The sequence below is a fragment of the Salvelinus alpinus genome, chromosome 33, assembly GCF_045679555.1.
Source record: "Salvelinus alpinus chromosome 33, SLU_Salpinus.1, whole genome shotgun sequence".
In the NCBI taxonomy this organism is placed as follows: Eukaryota; Metazoa; Chordata; class Actinopteri; order Salmoniformes; family Salmonidae; genus Salvelinus; species Salvelinus alpinus.
In genome coordinates, this window is record NC_092118.1 from 22032743 (window position 1) to 22038896 (window position 6154).

Sequence of the window (6154 nt, forward strand, 5' to 3'; positions counted from 1 at the left end):
GCTTTCATAATAAGGGGGATCCTAAAACAATACCAAATGCTTAAACCACTGGAGTGGAGAGTGCCTGAGATACTGAATGAGGAAGGAAAGGAAATCACATAAGACTAAGTAAATTATCTTGCGCAATATAGATGTGTAGGTCTATAATAAAGGACGTTATGAACCACCTGAGTTTATAATAACAATAGGGGTACACAAATAATCCCAATAATAGAATACTTAATGAAAATGTCTAAATCTGTATGTAAATGCTCATGCTTAATGTACTGTTAATGTACTGAAAAACCTCATAAGACAGAACATTGAAGTCTTAAAGTCATCATTGAGTCATGTTTAACCTGTGGCCCCACCTTTGTGCTAACCTTTAAGGTCCCTCCTCAAATACAGGTGGTTATAAAGACCAGATCCATCCTTAGCACCTCTCTCATATCACCTGTGTAGGACCTGTTCACTACCCACAGGATCACCATGGGGACAACCAAGGATACACCGATATGGAGGCTGATATGCCTGGCACTACTGATCAGATCAACACAAACAGGTTGGTTTGCCTAAATCAGAAACATTTCTGATTATTATTAGAATACAATTATTCTACACTTTTAAAAGTCTGACAAATCTGTAACATCTACATATTATGTCATAAATCAGACTGAATGTTAATTACAAATAGTAAGTATTCAGGACAACACCAAATTATTATGATTATTGATACTTGGAATGTATTGTAATGACCCGGCTGGGTCAAATGCCGAACGTACACAATGTTACCCTGTCGGGTCAAGAGTCACTCTCATAGCAACAGATCAAGGCACGAACAGAAGAGACCGAACAATGAGACAGTAATCCCTATTTATGCATTTCCAAATCCCGCGGTATTACCCATCATACCCCCCCAACCTTTCCATCTGTCCTGACATATTTAGCCCCGCTGCCAGTAGCCATGAGAACCATAACACACCCACAAACACAGAACACAATACGGGGTCGTTACATAGCCCCCCCCTTTCTAAACCCTAGCCCCTAGGGTTACACAACAAAATCCTTAAAACGACCCCTGGGAGGCTCGCATCAGTCTCTTGGGCCTCCCCGTGACTCTCAGCGGTGGCCCCCCAGAACGCTCCCTCTGCCCCAATGTCATTTCCAGCGCCCTCCGAAGAAGCAGCCCCCTCCCCAGGCTCAGGTTGTGCTGACGAGTCTCCTCGTTAGACTGTTCCCGCGGGCTACATCAGAGCCCTCACTCCCATTCCCTACCGTTTTCCTCCCTCTCTGTAGGGTGCCAATCGATGTCCCTGGTGGACCACCACCTTCCTGCTCCGTGGGGGAACCTCCACCCGGTACGTCACCTCCCCCCGACCCTCCATCACCAGACACGGACCCCACCCATGCACTGTCCGACGCTTCCTCGGGCACCGCCCCTTCTTGCGCGTGGGGTTGTGAAGCCACACACATCCTCCCGCTCCAAAGTGCCTCCCCCTAGCGCGCGAGTCGTAGTGGCGCTTTTGGCGCGGCCCTGCGTTTTCGAGTCGCTCTCTTGCGAAGGTGTGAGCCGCTTCTAACCGGTTCTGCTGAGACGACAGCACATAGTTCGGGCCAGGCAAAACCACGTCGTCATTATCAGGAGGGTGGCCAAACGTCAGTTCGGCTGGAGTGCGCAACTCACGACCTAACATTAGTAGTGCTGGGGGAGTACGCGACGCAGTCGATTCTCTGAAACAGCCGACACTACAACGCCCATAAGAATAAACGGTAAGTGGGTGCCCCCAATCTCTCTGGTGTTTTGAGAGTAACGATGGCCAGCTGCTGTGCTAAACGCGCTGCTAAATCTCTTCCACCAGCCCATCACTCTGGGGGTGAAGCGGAGTAAGGTGCGCGTCTTCTCCGCGCCTAACCGTCTACACAACTCTGAGAACACCCGTGACTCGGTCTGGTCGCTGTGAATAGACTGTGGCACCCCAAAACCGACTGTTCTCACTCCCCCACCTACGCATCAGCTACTGTCCCCGCCTCCTGGTCTGGGAGAGCGTAAGCCTCCGGCCACTTGGTGAAGTAGTCCATGGCGGTTAGACTCACGTGTCTTGTGGTTGGAAACGGCCCTGACCATGTCTACCCCCAGTCTCGCCATGGGCTCCCCTACTGGGAATTGTTGTAGGAGGGCGTGTGACCTGACCTGGAGGTCCTTTTTAGCAGCACACTCGTCGCACTGCCTACAAAAGTCCTCAACATCCCTCCTGTGCCTTGCCCAATAGAAGCCTTTACGCATGCGCTTTAACGTTTTGGAGACCCCAAAATGCCCTGCGCCTACTCCCCCATGAAGCTGCTGTAACACGCTCCCCTGCAGCCTTTTGGGCACCACTACCTGTCACGTAATTTCTCCAGTCGCTGGCTTTTTCCACCCCCTCTGGAGCACTCCCTCAGCCACTCTAAGGACTGTGAATTTAGCCCACAGTCCTTTGGTGACTGGTGATAGAGGGGCTACTTCCCCCCACGGCGGTCGTCTTCTCTCTTCCACCCACCGCAGCACAGGACGCAGCTCTGCGTCCTCCTCCTGGCGACGCCTCCACTCCCCAACGTCCACAGCCTCAAGCTCCCGGCACTCTGTCACACTCAGCTGACTCACCGTGGCGGTGACTCCCTCCTCCCTGCACAGTTCTCTCTGCAGCGTCTGCATTGCTGTGGCGAAGGCCGGCTCTGTGCTCCACCTGGAAGTCGTAGGGTTGCAGCTCCTCCAGCCAGCGGGCAATCTGACCCTCTGGCTCCTTGAAGGAGAGAAGCCACTGCAGGGCGGAGTGATCCGTCCGGACCACAAACGGCAGGCCCCCCAGGTAGTACTTGAAATGGCGTACTGCTGCCACGACAGCCAAAAGCTCTCTCCTTGTGACGCAGTAGCGTTTTTCAGCCTTATCAAAAGTTCTGCTGTAATAAGCTACTACGTGTTCCCCATCAGGGCCACGCTGAGCCAGCACAGCCCCCAAACCCTCATTGCTTGCGTCGGTGTCCAGGATGAACGGACGGTTCGGGTCTGGTGAGGCCAGGACAGGGGCCTCCATCAGGGCACGTTTGAGGGCCTCAAACGCCCGCTGGTGCTCTTCGGTCCACTGAAAAACAGTGTCCTCCTTGAGAAGGTGGTTCAAAGGAGCCGCTACCCCCGCAAACCCCTTCACAAACCTACGATAGTAGGATGCCAGCCCCAGGAAGCTCTTAACCTCTTTTTTCCCCCTGGAACTGGCCACCCCCTCACAGCCTCTACTTTGTCTGGCATCGTGCTGATGCCCTCACCACCCAGCTGATGCCCCAGGAACGCCACCTCCCTTTGCATGAAATGGCACTTTCCCGGGTGTAATTTTAGCCCCGCCCCCGAGATCCTCTCCAACACTCGCCTAATTGCCCCCAGTGCCCCCTCAAACGATGTGCCGTGCACCAATATGTCGTCTAGGTACACAACACACTCGTCTCTCGGAACCCCCGCCAGCACTCTGTCCATGAGCCTCTCAAAGGTGGCAGGAGCATTACAGAGCCCGAAGCACAGCACCTTGAACTGCCAATGGCCCCTATCCGTGGAGAAGGCCGTTTTTTCACGTGCCCCTGGCGAGAGGGGCACCTGCCAGTAGCCACTGCGCAGATCAAGGGAGGAGAACCACGAGGACCCTCTCACGTGGTCTAGCGACTCATCAATCCTCGGTAGGGGATAAGAGTCTTTAGTGGTGACAGAATTTAGGCCCCTGTAGTCAACACAAAACCTAAGTTTACCCCCTTTCTTAGGCACCATGACGACCGGCGCGGACCATGGGCTATCTGATGGCTCAATGAAATCAGCCCGCAACATGTCTACAATAGCTGTGTCTGCTGCTTCCCTCCTGGCAAGGGGAATACGACGGGGCCGAATTTTAATGGGTCGGGCGTCCCATTCGTGCTGGACTAGGTGCGTTTGTCCTACCTCATCTTCCCCCCAAGCGAAGCTATCTTTAAAGTCCAACAGCAGCTGCTTTAACTGTCTCTGTTGTCCCTCATCCAGACCCTGACAGTTCTTCAGCCACACAGCCTCGACGGCGTCGATAGCTTCCTCCTTCCCCCCGTCGGGCTGATGGGGTGAAGGAGCCAGTGTATTTTGGGCTACTGGGCTGCCTGTGCTTGCACCATGATGGGGAGTGAAGGCCGTCGCCGCCGGAGACAGCTGCTGGGATGGCACAACGACCAAGGGAGCAACCGGGATGACCGGTGGAGTCTCTGCAAGCTTGGAGGAAGACGGAGGGACAGCCCTGCCCCCTGCTGGCCCTCCCGAAGGCGACATTCCCACTGTGGGCCCCCCCGACAACCTCAAAGTGCCCGACGCTAAGTCCAACTGAGCCCCACAGTTTTTCAAAAAGTCCATTCCCAGTATACAGGGGTCCTGCACCGCTGCTACCCACACCGGACACCCCACAGTTCTCCCCCCCACGGTCACAGATAGCTGACACTTCCCTAACATGGGGGCTAGCTCCCCCGTGACAGTCCGTAGCTGGACAAGGGTCGGCTCCACCCGCACCCCAACAGGTAGTATGTCTGGTCTCACCAGGGTTACTGTAGAGCCCGTGTCGACCAGGGCCAAACATTCCACCCCCTCTACCTTGACGATGACATTGCAGAAGTCCCCAACGGTGGTACGTCCCACCACAACTACAGGACTAGGAAACCCGGCGGCAGCTACACCCTGGGGGAGCAGGTCCCCACCCTCTTGTCTGCGCTGCTGGGTACCTTCTTTGCTTACAGTGGGTTCGGGGGCGGGGGGGTGGGCCCGCGCAGCCCCCTGCGCGCGAACCCGCTGTCGTTTCCCTGGTGACGGGGGAATCTGTCACACTCTCGCTGAATGTGGCCAGGCGCCACCGCTGCTCTCACCTCTGGTTGACTGGCGACTTCCACTCTCACTCCCTCACCCCAGATCAGCTCCCTCTTCCTGGCTATCTCCACTGCAGCCCGCAGAGATGGTGGGTCCGCCATCTGAACATGCTTACCCAGTTCGGTGGAAGAGAGCGCTCTAATAAAACTGTCCCGTGCCAGCTCGTCCTGCACCCCAATCGGCATAGTTGCATAAGCCCGCCTGGTCAGGCTCAGAATATCACTTGCCAACGCCTTTAATGATTCCCCCTGAAGTCTCTTTTTGTTACTCAGTTCAATCCGCAGCATGTTGGGCTGCGCGTCAGCTGCCGAAACGGCCCGCCCAATGCCTCCACTAGCGCACCATAGTCGTCCCTTTCGTCCGGGGCTAGCGTTAGCAGGCATTCCGACGCCTCCTCTGCCAGGCTCAGGGCAAGCTGTAACGCTTTCGTCTCGTCAGACCACCTCCCGGCTCTAGCCAACAACTCAAATTGAGTGAAAAAAACTTCCCATTTACCTTGTCCATTGAACTTTGGTAGTTTAGCCGCTACCGTGGCTAATGGCAATAGGTCGCCGCCATCTCTGTTTACCTTAGCAGGCCCAGCCGATTTCCGCACCCGGTGACGCCGATATCCCCGTCGCCGTGGCGTCTGCTCTCGAGCGGTCGTGAAGGAAAACCCGCCATGTTCTGCCATCTTGCTGACTGACAATTTAACTCCCGCCATGTGACTCTCCAGCCTTCCTACGGCAGTCGCCGCCTGACCCTCCCGACCGGGTACCCCCGAGCCCACAACGGACACTTTGTCCGACTCTTCCTTAATTTTCCGCCTCGCCCCAAGCATCATGACCGTAGATGCGAGTCACGCTAACGCCAACCCGGCCTATACTGAACAGCTAACTCGCCTAGTCTATCCCGTAGTTCGAAAGCACTTCTGACACCAATGTAATGACCCGGCTGGGTCATAAAGGGAAAAGAGACGGACTCTAGGTGTGCAGGTCAGAACACAGGTTTATTCATAAACTGGGCTATTGTTCCGGCCACAACCCACGCCGCTAAATGCCGAACGTACACAATGTTACCCTGTCGGGTCAAGAGTCACTCTCATAGCAACAGATCAAGGCACGAACAGAAGAGACCGAACAATGAGACAGTAATCCCTATTTATGCATTTCCAAATCCCGCGGTATTACCCATCATACCCCCCCAACCTTTCCATCTGTCCTGACATATTTAACCCCTGCTAGTAGCCATGAGAACCATAACACACCCACAAACACAGAACACAATACCGGGTCGTTA